General features: G+C 57.1%; 1 protein-coding gene across 1 annotated transcript in view; it reads right to left on the bottom strand.

The window, feature by feature from the left end:
• Eya2 (EYA transcriptional coactivator and phosphatase 2) overlaps window positions 1-16909 on the bottom strand; it is a 201821-nt gene that overhangs the window by 161433 nt on the left and 23479 nt on the right. The window lies entirely within an intron of this gene.

Below are 16909 nucleotides of genomic sequence, written 5' to 3'. Positions count from 1 at the left end.
GTGGCCCGGCAGCAGCCGCAGTACCAGAGCAAAGGGACAGAGCGGCCCCTCAGCACCCACAGGAGGCTCTGGGGGCCCGATGGTCCCCTCCAGCTGTCTGAGGGGTCCCTTGATGCATCACGTGCCCTGAACTAAAATCGACGGCGCCCTTGTCCGCTGCTCAGCACGGGGACTGAGCGACTGGTGTGCTGCCTTCTCGGGTTTCCACTTCGGGCGGCCCACGAGGAGGAGCGGGGAGTCAGAGCCCATTCCACGGGGACAGCCACTGGGGGGAAGACCTTGCCGGCCCTGAGCAGGCTGGGGTCCAGCCCCGGGCCAAGTGCGTCCTGGGGGCAGCCCTGTACCCACGGCTAGGGCGCTGGGGACACGGGATTGAAGGATGCTGGAACTTAGCCATGTGAGGACAGGCAGGTGACCACAGGATACAGAGGGTACATGGTGGAGGGTCCCGAGGGCTGACCATCACTGCGCTTGACCAGTGGGGGGGGGCAGGAAGCAGGCGACCGAGGGGCCATGAAACCCCAAGCAACCCACCCCCAACTTGCCCTCCCCACCACCCTGAGGGGTCCCCAACCAGGCACTCGGCGGCTCAACTGGGCTGTGGCTTCCGGCCGCCGGGCTGGCACCTGACACATCGCAGGGGCCGCTCCATCCCAGCGCGGGGACAGAGTGTTCCAGCCATCTGCGGCCACACGGACTAATCTCTTCCATGTGCAGAGACGGGCCGTCCCGCTCCTGGGCGCCCGGAGGTGGGAGCAAGCGGGGGTCGCCTGGGGGCTCCTGGGGACACCAAGCCAAGCCGGCTCCTCCTGCAGCCCCAAGGTGCTCGCTCCGTGGTCAGCAAAACCCGCCCCCAGTTGCCACCCCGGGCGTGACTGCCAAGCAAAGGCGGCCACCCAGAGACGGCTCTGGAGGTGTCCCCGGCCGGGCTGAGGGGTGGACGGAGGTCAAAGCTGGCAGATGAAGACGGCAGGTCGGATGGCCCCGGCCACACCCTCCCGCATGGTCACGTCTAATCCCACACCAGCCCTGTCAGGAGCGTCCCCATCGGCCCCACTTTACTGAGGACCAGAGGGGACAGCGACTGCCAGGGTTCAGAGGTGGTCAGGGGCGTCTGTAGCTGGTTTTCAAGTTCAGCTCTGCTCCCGGCGAGGGGACCTGCCTCAGGCTCAGGTTTCTCTGCTCTGAAGCCAGCGTCCTGACAGAGGGACAGGTCATGGAAGGTAATGCAGACGTCACACCAGGCCCCAGGGGACAGCGGTCCCAACTGGGGTGAGTGTGCCTCTGTGGGTGCTCCTGCCAGGGACTGGAGACACTTTTCTCTGTCACACCCTGGGCTTGGGTGGTGGGCTGCTGGCACCTGCTGGGTAGAACGTCCCGTGTGCTGCCGAACGTCCCGTGGTGGTCTGTCCCCTGGTCCCAAGATCAGCACTGCTGAGGCTGAGGAACCTGGAGTGGCACTCCAAGGTGACATCTTCCCCCGGGTCACCAGGAGGCCAGACTGGCCGATCATTCCCTAAGCCCCCAGCACAGTGCCTGCCGCAGCTTGGGCTTCTCAAGACAGTCTATTCCCCCCACTCTGCTTCCTTCCCGCCAAGCCCAGGAAGAAGGGAGAAAAGAAAAAAGTGTCCAGTGGAATTAATTGCTCATTCTTCATTTATACAATCTGCAAAATTCCTTAAAATGTCCAATACAGAGCTAGGAGTGCCTGCCTGTAATCCCCGCTATTCAGGAGGCTGAGGCAGGAGGACTGAAAATCTGAGGCCAGCCTCTCCCTTTTCCTCAAACCTCACAGAGCTCACCCCTGGCAGGGGATACCTGAGCAGAACTGTATGAGTCTGACTTGGATCATCAAGTCCAAAAACCTGGCAGTCTCCCTCTCACAAAGCAAAACAAGTCTCTTCATCTCCAACAGGGGGTTCTTAAAATAAAAATAAACAGTAAGGCTGCAAGCACAGAATTCAGTGAGGAGCAGCTCATGGGTCTTTTCGTTTTAAAAAGCTTTTAAGTTTTTCTCGAAGTTCCTATAATACCTGCAAGTCGTGCTGAAACTCGTAATGTACAGAATGGTTATGAAGGGACACCTCACCTCCAGCCCAGCCCTGCGGGACCCCAGTGTCAACCTGCTAAGCGTTTCCTCCTGGTGATCAACTCATGTCCCTGAATAACACAGGCGCAGCCGTGCCCCACGACAGGGTCAGGATCGTGGTCCGCTTGTCCTCCGATCCTGTTCCATCCAAATCAAAAACACATTTTCCTAGACTCACAAAACCTTAGCAACGAGGAAGCCTGGACACCGTCTCGCCCCGATGCCTCCGATTTCCGTATTTGCAAACTTCATCTGATAAAGCACACAGAAGGCCCGAGCAGGAGGCGCGTCACCCCAAGGACAGTGCTGGGGGAAAACCCGCTTGGTCTGGGGCAAACCTCGCCATTTAATCCTTGCTGTCTGCTGGCTCTGGAGGCCCCCAGCGGCCCCCGCCCTGGACCAGCTCACGAACCTCTGCTCAAGGCCTGCGCCCTGGATGGAGGCGGGATCCCTGAGTCGTCCCCCAGGGCTCTGCTCCACCGCTGGAGGGAACAGTCCTAACCCTGGCTCCCTGAGCAGAGAGGCCTAGGAGCAGGAGGTGAAATCAGCCTCCAAACCTTTTATCATTCATCCCGAGAGCTGGTTTCCTAAAACAAAAGGCTATTTCAACCCACAAGCTTTTCAGTCCTCCCATCCCTGAAGACCAGCCCACCAATGTCACCGTGCCCTCTCCAGCCCTGGGACAGGATCCTCCTCCTCCCTGCCTCCTCCCGAGGGGCTGCCATGGGGCCCGGGGCTTCAGGCCCCCGAGGTCACGTTCCCTGCCGCCTGCCCCCCTCAGTGCTGAGGAAAACCAAGGGACGTTTTTTGCACAACTTATTGTGGTGGCCAAGCACGTCCCCAGGCCTCTCCCTCCCCACGTTCCCTGAGCCTGCTCCAAACCCTCAGGAACAAAGCCTCCATTTTGCTATTTTCCCGCGAGTCTCTTTCCTCCTGATGGTCTGTTGGCAGAAGGACCCGCATTTCAAGTAGCCTGGGTGGGAGACAGCGGGACACAATGTGCTCTTGTTGGAGGGAGGGCCTGTGTGGAGTTGGGAGGTGGAGGCCACCAACATCAGCAGTGTTTCCGGGCCACACAACCTTCTAGAACCCGGTCCACAAAGCAGCCCCCGAAAGCCACCCGCATCCTCATCCTGACCCAGCAGGGCAGGGAGGGGGAGCAGCCCGGGGAGGACCTTCCATGAGCAGATGGAACACTTACTGTCTGCCTACGATTTTGAGCCTCTCTGAACCTCAGTCTCATCATCTATAAGATGGGGATATAAGTACTTATCTCCCAGGGCTCAGAGTGAGGAGAAAGAGGGCTAAGTAAGGCACTTGCAGCCCCTGGCGCCCGGCAGGTGCTCACTGAACGGAGATGTCATCACTGTCCTTGTGTAGGAAGAAAGTAAGGTTCATGAAGGTTAGGAGCAACCAAAGCAGCTTTGAGAGTCCAGACTCAGGCTGAAGGCTTCAAGTTCCCATTTTCCCTTTATTCAGACTCATGTCCTGAACTCCCTGGGCACAGCAAGGGGGCTGAGAGGAGCCACCGGAGTGGTCCGGGTTCAAGTCCCGCCTCCTCCACCCGAGGGCTACCTAAAACCTCCGAGCCCCGGGGCAGGAGGGACAGGCTCGAGATCCAGGGAAGCGTCACCTGTGTCACTGCTGTGGCAGCGGTCAGTGTCCGGTTGATGGACAGCTCACAGGCACTTTCGCTGCCTCCTTGGCTTCCACACACCCTCCGCGGCAGGCACTGCCCCCACGCCCTTTCTACAGGTGACAAAAACCCACCAGGTGAAGAGGCAAGGGACTTGCCCAAGGTCACAGGTGGACTGCGCTGTGAATTCAGTGTCACTTAACCACTGAGTCCCACTGCTACTGCCCGCTGCAGCAGAAGGTGGAGGTCCCCGCGGGTCACACTGTTTCCTGAGCACCTGTCCTTCCTCAAGACCCTCTGCCTGCCAGAGGCGGCCTGGGCAGTCCCCTGACCAGGGGAGGGGCTGAGGGTCAGCTCGGCGCACACCCCGCCCAGGCCGCCTGGGCCACGCACCGGAGGCAGACACGCCTGGCGAGGCTCACGGGCTTCAACCAAGGCAGAGGCTGCAGCTGAACGGCCACCTCCTCCCCAGGACACTGCCACCCACACTGCCGTCCATCTGCTTTGGCCAGAGTGACCTGCACTGTCCATGGTACATGCTCCTCTCAGAACAGCCAGGGGGAGCACCTGGGGACATGCAAAGGGCAGTGTGTAGCGATCGGTGGACCCAGGGCCACCTCGCCCCACATCCAGGGTCTCGCATTGATTTTCAATTTAATTTTTAAAATAGAGGCCACAGGCTGGGCGTGGTGGCACAGCCTAGAGTTCCAGCCACCCAGGAGGCTGAGGCAGGAGGATCCCAAGTTGGCGTCCCACTGGGGCAATTTAATGAGACCCTGTCTCCAAAGGAAAAATAATAGGGACCGGGGATGTAGCTCAGTGGTAGAGCACCCCTGGGTTCAATCCCCAGAACTGCAAGGTAAGAATCACTAGATGGACAGACAGACACCACATCCACGTGATTCAAAAGTTACAATGCTGAGGGGAAACGGGGGGCTCTCTTTCCTACCCCGCCATCTACACCCCCGTGGGCATCTGCCAACCGGGCTGCCAGGCTTCACATTATTTGGGGTTGTGACTGTGTGGGTGGGTATTCTAGATGACATTAGTAGGGGACTCTGTGGACTCAGTAAATGGCTCACCCTCCAGCTGTCAGCCAGTCCTTTGAGGGAAAAGAACAAAAGATGGCGGGGGGGNCTGTCTAGAGGGGGGAGTCCCCTCTATCCTGGCTGTATTGTTGTAAGAACTCCCCCCAACAGACACACAGGTGGGAGGGGTCTCTGCTTGGAATGGAAAGTCCCCTCTTCCCTGCTTCTGCCTGAGCTGGGGCTTCTCGTGTCACCCCCACCCGGCCCTTGCCCGCCCTTGGCTGGGACTCAGGGCACGGCCTCCCTGGTTTCAGACCTCTGAACTTGGGCACATGACGTCACAACAGGTGGTGGGACCTCTCAGTCTCTATAAGTGCCCGCGTCCTTTCTCAGAGTACGAGGGGGGCGAGGGGCATCTCCTACTGCGTCTGCTTCTCTGGAGAACTCTGCTACTATTAGTTTCTTATATATCCTTTCAGGTTTTTAAAATACGAATAGCAGCAAATGGGAAAGTATATTCCTTTTTTTTTTAGAATTTTTTTTTATTTGTAGGTGGACACAATATATTTATTTACTTATTTTTATGTGGTACTGAGGATCGAACCCAGGGCCTCATGCATGCGAGGCGAGTGCTCTACCACTGAGCCTCAGCCCCAGCCCAGAGGTATATTCTTATTCACCCACTCCTGTTTTTTAGTGATCAGTAACATAAGATATTATTTCCTTTTGCAGATATTTTTCCCAAAAGCTTTTACCAATTTAGTGGCCTGAGTGTCCCCATTCCTCTGTATGGGTATGCCACGATCTAGGAGCATGTCCCAAACTTTTGCTTTTACAAACAAGGACTATGATCAAGACTGCACCCCATCTGCTATTTTGCAAATGCACAGTGACATCCCTAGGTTAATAGGCGGTGAGTTCACTCATACTGTGAATAAATCATGCCAAAATGTCCCCCAGAAGGACTCGAGTGATACCCACTCCTACCAGCTAGAGAAAAGGGTGCTTGTTTGTCCACAGCCTCACCAGCAGAGTGTGTTATCCAATTTTGGAATTTCTGTCAATTTTACGGGCAAGTTTTAATTGCCTGTTTCTTATTTTCTGTGAGACGGGACATCTTTCCACATACTTCAATGCCCTTGGATTTCTTTCTGTGAATTGTTTGTTTGTGTCTTTCATTTGTTTCTCTAGATCCTGGTTTTCAGATCTATTTCAGATCAATTTCTGGCCAACCTCTTGGCTGACACCCCACAAACGCTCTTCCCAGTCTGCTCTTTGCCTTTTGATTTTGCATGTGGTGTTTGTCTGTGCTGAAGTGTTTTATCCGGGGCCAATCGTCACCTGTTTCTAGCTAAGGGGATCTGGAATACGCCTCTGTCATGGACTGCATGACACCCCTCAGAGAAATAGGCTGATGTCCCTCTCCCAGGGCCGCAGGATGTGTTCTTATTTAGAAATGGCGTCATCGCCAATGCAGTGAGTTAAAGTGAGGTCACCTGGGGTGGCCTGGCCCTCCTCCCTCTGACCATCCAGCCTGACTCCACTGGACCTTGTCCTCCCTGTTGTGGCCCGGGTGGCCAGGCACAGAGGCTCAGTTATCCGGTTAAACTTGGGAGGAAGGAAGAGGCGGTGGCCTCCTCAGGGCCCGCCTTCCCAGACGGCGGTGTTCATAAATCAGGATGGGGCGGGCAAGTGCCACCTGACCCACCAGCATGACCTGCCGTGGCTGGACCCGGTCCCTCCCAGCCCTGCCACATCCAGGCGCCACCTGCACCAGGCGGCTCTCCTTTCCCTGTGTTTTCTTGCAACTTACTCATTTTGCAAAAAAATTAAAAATAAACATAAATTAATATACCTAGATATAGACCTAAAACCATGAATCTGTCAAGAAATGGAGGGCACCAAAAAAAAAGAACTAGACCCACTGAGACTTTCCCCTGGTCTTGATTCAAAGAATTGAAAAAAGCGCAAGTGAGATTTTAACAAAACACTAAGTGACTTTTCTTTTGGTACCAGGGATTGAACCCTGGGGCTGCTTCACCACTGAGCCACATCCCTGGCCCTTTTTTTATATTTCATGTAGGGACAGGGTCTTGCTGAGTTGCTTAGGGCCTCACTAAGTAGCTGAGGCTGGCTTTGAACTCAAGATCCTCCTGCCTCAGCCTCCTGAGCTGCTGGGATTACAGGCGTGGACCACGGCACCCGGCACTATGTGATTTCATGTCACTCAATGCTCTACCGGGCACCGTCTGAAATCGTGCTGGGCAGGGCCCTGTGCACTGGGAAATGCTGGAGTCCTGGGCTAGCGGGTGACTGGGAACACTGGGCGCTCTGCAGACTCTGACCTGGGCGAGGAGCACGCACGCACATGCACCCGCACACACACACGTATGTGATTTTCCTCCCATGAACTCCCCCACGGTGAGTCCTGCACAACGTGACCCTCTACCCTGCCACCCCTGTGGCTTTCCTGACAACAAGGACCTTCTCTTACCTAATCTCAGGTCCGCTGTCAACCTCGGGGCCTGAAGGCCGGTGTAGCACGTTATCTGACCCACCTCCACAGCGCCATCTGTGGTGACCACACCGGCCCCTCCCAGCTTGGTTCCCTCCACCTGGGATGTGGCCTCCGCCTTCCTCTGTCCTTTAGACACCGGCACTTTTTGGAGAATCAGTTGCTTGCTTTGCAATAGAATGCTCCACACCAGCCCCACCCACGAGGGGACTCAGGTTAGGCCCGGCCCAGAGGTCCCTGTGGCCTCCATTCATCCGCCTTCACTAAGGAGGCCGCTCTGGTCACCCAGTGACTATTTCCCCTGGAATCCACCGGCCATCTGTGGGGACTCTTCACCGTCACCCAAAGCCCCCTCCTACCCGACTACTCCACGCGGATTCAGGTGCGCTGGGTCCCCGAGGAGCTGGCTCCAACCGCGACGGCCCCAGCGCCTCCCCCAACCTCTCCAGGGGCGCTGGGCGTCCTGATGGCGCTCTCCTCCCTGATGACGCGCTGTTTATTCCTGGCCTCGATCACGGGTTCCCGATTTTCCCAGTGCCTATGGCTCACGGCTTGGTGCTCCTGTTCCAGGTCCAAGCCTAAGTAACTGAGCACACGGCAGCTCCTGCCCCGTAGAAGGTTCCAGAAGGAGCAGGAGAGCGAGTCAGAAGGAAGCGTCTCCCTTCCTCCGTGTCCCCTCCCATGGCTCATTACAGTTCCCTGTTTCTCCTCGTCTTCCAGAGATTTTTCTAGGCACCTCGGTTACGGAGCGTCGCCCTTACAACGTCCCCCCGGGGCAGCAAGGGGCTCCCTGACCTTGCTGGGGCTGCTCCTCAGGACTCCCCTGCCCTGGGCGGGGGGTGCCCGGGGGGCTTGCTCCAAGTGGGACACAGCCTCAGGAGGTGTCAGGAAACCCAGGTCCCAGCCCCAACCTCTTCACTTCCCTCTGCACCTCAGATCCCTTGTCACCAAAGTTCGTCCAGGGTGTCTCACAGACAGGGGTCAACGGTTGTCCAAAGGCTCACAAGGGCCTCAGAGCTGAGGGGCGGTTCTATTACGACAGGAAGCAGGGTCACTGGGCAAGAAGAAAACTACGGGCATGAACCATCGAGTGCGAGAGGCTCCTCCTCAGACTTCTCGTGGGGGTTGTCCTACTTGACAGCAGGATGCACCTGGATACGTCCCACCCAGGTGGATGGCACTTCCTCATTCTTCTGGCTGTACGAGACGGGGAATATCAACAGTCAGATAGCTGCATATGTACACAGGGTAACAATGTGTGGCTCATTTCCATCCATCCTACCCCCAGGCCCCTCCCTTCCCTTCAGTGCCCTAAAGTAACTCTAAAGTAAACAAAAATAATGTGTTGGCTGACACAGCTTCAGGAAGAGCTGGATCCAGGTGCTGGGGTAATGTCCCTGGGAATCTTTTGTCTTCCACCTCTTGTCTGTTTTCCTGAGTCGCCTGTATTTTCAGGCAGGCCTTCCCTAAACCAGATGGCCACATTCCACTGATTGAACAACTGAGCAAAGAAGGCACCTTGCCCCAACAATCCCAACCAGGTCCAGAGTTGGACCTCACTCCACCTGTGTCCAGGCCAGTCATCGACTAAGGGCAGGAAGCGAGCCTGCCGGGATGGCCCTGGCGGGGGCCACATGTCCACACCTGGGACTGGGACTAGGGTAACAGCCTGAAAGTGCAGAGGGAACCAGAAAGAGAGGAGGAAAACCAGACGACAAACCGGTGCCCCCAGTTAGGGTGAGCAGCGTGGGCCAGGGAGGAGAGGACGCGGCTGGGTGGCTCCGGGAGCTGTAAGGTGTGGTGCAGTCATGCAGCCCGCCACGGGCAGAGCACACGTCTCCACAGCCCGCCACGGGTCACAGCCTGCCCTGGAGGCAGCCCTGCTACTGGGAGCCAGCGAAGGTGGGCACAGCTGCAGGTCTGACAGCGTTGAGAGGTGGCACCTGGTGGCCTCTGAGCTTGGACAAAGGGCCTGCAGGGTCAACCGTGGGCAGACTCGCCAAAGTGACACTCTGCTTGGCAGGTGGCTGTCACTCGCCTTTAGATGACAGGTGTCTAGGTTGCTGACACCAAGAGAGGCGGGTAGAGCCCAGGGGAAGTGCCGCGCCAACCCAGGGGCCGCGTGGCACCGGTTTTCCCAGAGACGGTGAGCCCCGCCCTCGCCGCGCACCAGCAGGGCACCTCTGCCACCTGGGAGGTTGGAAGGCAGGTCCCTGACGCTGCCCTGGTCCCTGCAGAGGCCTCTCTGGGGCCTGGAGGGAGGGGACATGCCAGGCTCGCCCCAGGCAGGAGGACAGCGGCGTGGGCCTGCGGGGCCGGAGGGGTCTGGGGCATTTTCCCAGGGTCCTGCTGAAGCCCCCCGGGGAGCTGAGGCCCGTGACCCCGGCCCCAGGGTTCCTGCAGTGAGCATCTCTGCGATCAGGCGGCCCTAGGCACCGGCGAGATCTGTTGTGTGAAGGCGCATGAGCAATTTTGGTGATAAAAAAAGTCTGTTAACACCCTCCGAATGGAAAGAAAACAAAATGACCCACTTCTGTGTGCGTGTGCGAAGTGCTGGGGTGGAACCCAGGGCCTGGCACGTGCTTAAACCAAGGCCAAGGAGCTCTCTGCATCCAGGCCCTCGCTTCCAGTCTGACCTGAGTCCCACGTATCAACATGGCAGAAAGTTGGTGGGCTCTGTCCAGCCCTGGCTCCCACAGCCAACCTGCCAAGCCCACCCGTCACTTAGCTTCTCTGACCCTCGGTTTCCTCATCTATAAAATGGGGATGGTAACTCCTCTCTGCAGAGGTCGGCGCTCACTCACTGGTGTTTCTTGAGCACCTACTGTGGGCCTGGCACCTGCGGAGCCTGGAACATAATGACAGAAAGACAGGAACAACCCTAGTTGGAAGAAGACGGAATTATTCGAGAGATTATGCCATTAAGTATTTAATGACAACTTCAAGGGCTTTGAAGAAGCATAAGATGAGTGAGCGTGTTTACGGACCTCGGGGCGGGCTGGTCGCCTGAAGGGGCGCCCTGTGGGAGGGTGGACTTGAATCAGTCGCTGGTGTCTCTGCCCCATTCACTGCCCCCTGAACTATTTGCTTTTCTCTTTAAATGGACTCTTTGGTTCCCCTTAAATAAACTGAGCTTTATTCTAGGGAATGTCACTCGTGGGAGTTGTCACAGATGGCCCCTGGGGTTCTTTGTCCATTCTTTCCCTAACTCACATCAAAAAGAACCTGCCAACTTAGAAGGAAGTTCCAAGGTCACCCTGGTAGGCAGGAGTGCGTCCAGCCCCTGGCGGGCATTCTCAGGCTAAGCCCTCTGCTGCTCGATTCCCCTGGGACAAAGGTGACCCTCATTTCTGAGACTCGTTAGCCTCCAACTCTCCTCTCAATGGCCCCCAGGATTTCCCGGGAGGAGGGAAAGTCGGCCTCCACCGGCTCACCAGCTGGCCTTCAAAGCAGGGCTAACACGGACTCTGGTCCGGCTCATGGTTAGGGAGAGGCCCAGAAATGGGAGTCTCAGCAACAGGGACACTCGGTCCGGGGAAGTCCCCTGGATCAGGAAGCTGTCACACATGCACACACCCCCTGCTCCCAAACACACATACACAATCCTCCACTCACACACCCGGCACATGCACACCCACCCGCAAATACATCCATGCACAATGAACTTAAGCACGTGGCACACCGACACACTTACAATGTACTCATACACACCCACACTTACACACACACCACACACACACACACACACACACACTCTCTCTCTCTCTCTCTCTCTCTCTCAAGCAGTTAAAGTTACTTAAACTTTTAAAAACTTCTTAATTTGGTTTAATAGCACTTCAAGTTTCAGAGAAGTGGGGCAGATTTAGGTCAAATAAATTTAATTCTGCCTTAAAAAAATAAGTGGGAACTGCACCCTGGGCGGCGGGATGGCAGAGTCACTCGGGCAGAGAAAGGCGTGGGGACCGTGGCCGACGCTGACATGTTCTGTTTGCGTCTCAAACCCACAGACATTTTCTCCCTGCACAGGGAAGGAATGTTCTGTCCCATGAACCGTTCAAGGGCGGTCGTCGGAGTGCGCCTGTGTTTCCCGGGTCTCGCCAGAGGCCCAAGGTCAAGACATCTTCCGCCTCCTCTTCACCGAGGCCTAAGAGAGCCGGAGGGGAAGCTCTGACGGCAACCAACACGGGCCCTGGTGTCTGGGGCCACGAGAGGGGTGGGTGGGGACTGCGGCACAGAAGAGGGCATGCTCTGGTGAAAGGGAGAGGCCGTGACTGACTCCTCAATTGTCACCACGCAAGAATGCAGGCCTCATTTGGCAGATGGCCCAACGGCTCACGAGAAGCCAGAAATCTGGCTTTTTATATGGAATCTCCTGATTTTTAAACGCTGGCAACTCACTGAAATGCAAACACCCTCAGGCCAAAGAAAGCACATCTGTGGGCTGGAGGTGGCCGCAGGTTGCCCGTTTGTGACCTGCGAGGAAGGAGGGAGAAAACGGCCTGGAATCAAGAGATCTGGATAAAGCCGGGGCTCTGGGACAGACCCACTGCATGGGGAGGCTCCTCGGCTTCCCCAGCCTCAGTTTACCATCTACATAAGGCCGAGGGCCGGCCCAGGCGGGGTCCACCCTGGCCCCCGAGGCCCCTCCCCGAGGCCATCAGTGGAAAGAAGGGTGCCCCCAGGCTGTGGAGGGGGCATAATCTGACACCGTCTCAAAAACCGGTCATTCAACCAAAACCGCTTCCCTTCCCGCTGAGGTTTCGGAGGCAGTGGGTGGGTTTTCACAAAACTCTCCACACCGAGTCGGGAGTTCACCAGGAACAGCGTGGCCGCCCCACACGGGCTCACATCTGGGGACTTGCTTAGAGAGGACACGCCGTTCCGCCTTCCGCAGACGACAACTCCGGGCAGAGACACCGAGGCTGATGTTGGCTCCTCCTGGGGCCGAAACACAGTCAACAGCCTGGGGGGGCCTCCTGGGATCCCCGCAGACTCCAAATGGCGCCTCCCCCTCCAGAACAAGGAAGAAGGAATAGAGAGGCCAAACCGCAACCTCTCAGCCCCAGGTGCCCACAGCCCCTGTCCCCACCCCTGCTTTGAAGGTAAGTCAGGCTTTGGCTTCAATTCAAGCCACTTTCTAATCCCCTCTGGAACAGTGATGGCCCCCATGCCTGCCAATGGCCCAGGGTGGACTTCAGGCCCGGCACAGGTCTGAGCCCTTAAAAGCACGATCTCATTCCATCTGAAGGGACCCTTGCTGCTCCCGTCACACAGATGGGAAAACAAGGCTCTGGTGGGTGGGGGTAAGGGATGGAGTCCAAGTTCCAACCAGGTCCCAGCAAAATCAGAACTTGCCGCCACACGACTGACCACGGATTTTTTTTTTTTTTAACTGCGTGACCTCTCCTATGGGATCTGAACCTTCCTGAGGGTCATCCAGAGAATGAGCCATGGAAAGAGGCCGGTGATGGAGCAAAACTGACCCACACTTGGAGTTGACTTCTGGGCCACTCTCTATGACAAGGGAGAGGGTCCTGGTCATGTGGTCGGGTCCTCTGTAGAGGTTCTCTGTCCCCATTCCCTCAAAACAAGGAGGGGGAAGGGGGCTGGGGAGCCGAGACCCGGCAGGAGGACAGCAGTGGCGGGCTGAGACGCGGGCCTGGCCACACGCCCACAGGCCAGCCCGGGCACGCCGTCCAGCCCCCTGCATCACATCCTCTTTAAAATGGGCCAATAAAATACTCACCTGTGAGGACAGAAGGAAACCGTGGGCGCTGGCCGGGTCTGCTGCCAGGTGCAACATGTGCTGCCCATGGCTTGCTGCCTGCCCTCCTGTCTCGTCTTCCCAGTGGCGGCTGGAGTCGCCCTGGACGCCTCCCTGCCTGTGGGTGCCCTCCCAGAGCCAATCCCAGCAAGTCTTATCAGCCGTACCTGGACCCAAGTACTCCTCCAGATCCTCAGCCACCACCTGGCCAGGCTTCCCCAAGCGACCTCCTAAGGTCCCCCAGCCCGCCCTGTGCCCCCTGCAGTCTGTCCTCAGGACTCAGGTCTGTCCTTCCCTCGAGATCTGACCTCACTCAGAGTAGACGCTAAACGTCGGACCAGGGCCTCACCGCCCTCCGCCGCCCGCCTGGCTGCTTCTCTGACCAGGTCTCCTGCCCTTCCCCGCAGGAGATGCTATAATAAATCCGACTCTTCCTGACCCTCCAGACAGACCCCCTCAGCTCCGTGAGTGCCCTTCTGCTAGAGAGTTCCAGAGGCCTCCCTGCTAGCCCTGTGCCAGCGCCGGCCCACGACGGACAACGGACGCTCTCCGTGGACTTTGTAAGCTGCTGGCTCAGCCGCGGTGGCTTGACATCGGCAAAGGCAGGAGCATTGACTCCAGGGGCAGTGACCAGCGCTGGGAATCAGGGCCTTTAGTTTCTAGGAGGGCAGCTTGCCCCAAGCCATGGTGTCGGCCTCCCTGCTCTGAGTCAGTCGATTGCCCTTCCCTGCTCTCCTCACAGCCCCGGGGCCCCCTTCAGCCCCCTCCGTAGAGCTCAGCACCATCAGGTTATATCTGCTGTGTTCAACTTCCTTCCACTAAAACCCAGAAGCTCCCAGAAGGGCAGGGCCTGGGCGGGTTTGCTCACAGCTGCTACCATGGCGGTGCCAGGGACAATGGCCTGTGAGAGGTGTCCAGGGAATGTGTGCTGAACAGCTGGATGGCGGCTAGCCTGGGGTACCCAGTGGTAACCGACGGGAAAATGACTCCCTCCTGGCTGCTCATGTCACGGAGCGCCTTGGTGGGCATGGTCACCAGCTGAGGGGGTAGTGGGCAGCATGTGAACTGGTCTGGGAAATGCAGCTCGCAGAGCCAGGGCTGGAGGGAACGTCCAGAGACATGCAGAGGCGCCTCAGTCCGCTCTCCAACAAGCCCCAATCGCTGCCCGCGCCTCAGAGCAAACCCTTCTGGTGGAAAAAAATTTTGAAAGGAGCATCTACCATGTCCTCTCTCCAGTAGAAGTAAAGGAATTCCCCAGAGATTCTTTAAAATGGTTGAGCCTCTCACGCAGTGCTGAATTTCTTCTCCAGCTTCTTGGGTCAATGGTCACAAATGGCCTCGACGGTTGGCGAGTCCACCCACGATTAAACCAAATCCACCAACTTGTAACCTGTGCTGCCAATGTCAAGCCTGCAGGGGGCACTGCAGAGCCAGGACAGCCCTCCACACATGTGCGGACCCTTCACACCTCTGGGGGCCACCAGGAGCAAGGCACCCATGCTTTTGCAGGGAGGGAGCAAGGTCCACACGGGCATGTGGCTGAACTCCACGACAAAGAAGCACCCAACCCCAGATGCACCCAGCACCAAGCTCGAGACACTCTGGTCAAATATAGATGCTGCCTCTCGTTTTTAAAATACTAGTGGCCAGCCTGGATGACGACATCACACTTTCCTATTTTTGATGGAGATTGGCACATAAGAAAGATTTCCATCCCCTCTGGTATCTACGGCGGGAGAACTAACTACAGCATCCCCGTGGGAAACACTAGCTAACCGAGCCGCAGTACCAGGGAGACTGTAGGGAGCGGTGAGGACTGTGGAAAACCCATTTACCCATCTGAAAGGGACGGCCATTTCCCAACCCCAGTCGACCGAAGCCACGTGGAAATGTGGGCACGGTGTTGACAGATCTTGTGACTTTTTTAATGGAAGCCAGAAATCTGCATTTTTGTGTGTGAAATATCCAGCTTTTAAAACGTTGGCTCCATGCTCTGTTTTAGCGCTCTGCAGACCAAGGAAACGCACCCTGGCTGCCAGGCTGCAGCCTCTGTGCTGCATCAGATGTCACTGCAGGGCCCTGGTGGGGCATGGAAAAGTTCAGCAGTGGCAATGGTGGAGTGTGCAAAGCTCAGAGAGGGAAGGAAGCCCCGCTGACAGCAGAGGCCAGGAGCAACACCGCGAGCAAGCGAGGGCCTTGCTGTCCCTAGGGTCCCGGGTCATTCCCCACTGTCCTTGGATGGCCAGTGCCTCTCCTGGGCTTGGCTGAAGTGCCCCAAATATCAAGTGCCAATTTTATATAAGACATCACGGAAAAAGGTGGGCCACCCCCGAATACCCTTACTTGAAAAAAAAGATCATCCTCCAGCCTCTGGGGAAGGGTGCAGAACAGCATGGTCTTAAAGTACTGAGCTCAGAGGAGTGTGTGAGGAGAAGATGCACACCAGGAGCCCAGCACGGTGCCTGGGAGGAGCACGGATTTCATAAACAATGTAGCCACGCACGGGGAGAAGGCTGGAGAAGACTGGCCTCTAGGGTGTTCTAATAACGTTTGGGGGCCACACGGAGCCAGGCCACCCCCCACTCCTGATAAATGCTATCAACTTCAGTTTGGGATTCTATCTTTCCTCCACTCCACCCCCCTAGTTCCAGCCATGGCACAGAACAGAGCCCACAGAACAGGGGGGGGGACTCAGAGGTGGGTGCATGACCTACGTTTGAATCCTTGAGCCAGCCATACTTTTCATTTCCCAGGTCGATCAGTTCCTTCCTTATTTCCTTTCTTCCTTCCTTCCTCCCTTAGGTCGGCTCACAAGTAAGACGTCTGTCCTGTCCACAACAATTTCGACAGCCAGTCCCCTGGGCTGGGGTTTTGCCTAACAGCAGTTTTAGGGTTGAGAGGCGGATGATGAGTTCAGCTTTCCAGCCAGAGCACCCCAGGTCTCTGAATGCCCCACCCCACCCCTGCCTGATCCCTCAACTTTCCAGTCTCCCGGGAGGAGTCCCTCAGGGCCTCTGTGCCCCGGCTCTCCTCAGCCATCGGAATCCATCACCCGTCGTCCTCGCGGGAGCGCCCGAGCAGCTCCGCCTGGTGAACAGTGGCTGACAGACACTTAGGAGACCTGCAGACATTTCAGCACTCTGCAATCAACCCAGATGACATCATCATCATCACCCCGAGGGGGGTGGACCTGGACCCGCTGCCGTCACCCTGCGAGCAGGGATCAGAACTCCTGAGAAAGACAGAGAATGAGGCAGCGGACCGCTCCCTGGAAGAAGGCTCAGCCCCAGCCCCAGCCCCAGGAGACTCCAGGCTGCTTTTTCCTGGAAACGGTTTCCAGCATCTCTTGGCGTCCTTGCTGCTCAGGAATTGGTGAAAAGGAAAGCCAGAGCGAGGGGGAGGCTTTTCGCACTGAAATTAGATCCCAGGGCCTACGGACAGACGGTCGGGGCGGCTCGCACACCCTCAGGCCGTAGGTGCATTTTGGACATTGCTTATAAATCCAGATTCTTATGTCTTAGAGCCTCTGCAATCTGGGGACTCAGTTCTCAAGGGCAGGGAGCAGAGCCCAGGGTCAATGCCCACGCCCACTTCGTTAACCAGTACCTGCCTGGCCTCTCCGGGCATCTGGTTTCAGGTTCAGATTCGGGTACTTTTAAAAGTCCTTTTTAAATTATAAGAAGGCCGATTTCGGACATGGTGGATTGACAGGCGCGGTAGCTGGGCTCCGAGCAGAGCCGTAGAGGACCTGCTCCCCACCTTGGCCTCCTCTCCCCCACGCTCCTCCCTCTGGCCCCAGGGCTTTCGTACTTGCCTCCTCCTCTTTCTAGAAGGTTCTCCTCACTCCTCCATGGCGCTCACGGAGGGCTCCCTCTCA

This window comes from Marmota marmota, unplaced genomic scaffold (genome assembly GCF_001458135.2).
Source record: "Marmota marmota marmota unplaced genomic scaffold, marMar, whole genome shotgun sequence".
Lineage (NCBI taxonomy): Eukaryota > Metazoa > Chordata > Mammalia > Rodentia > Sciuridae > Marmota > Marmota marmota.
Note: the sequence above shows the minus strand (reverse complement) of the source record. Positions and strands in the feature narration are given on the sequence as shown.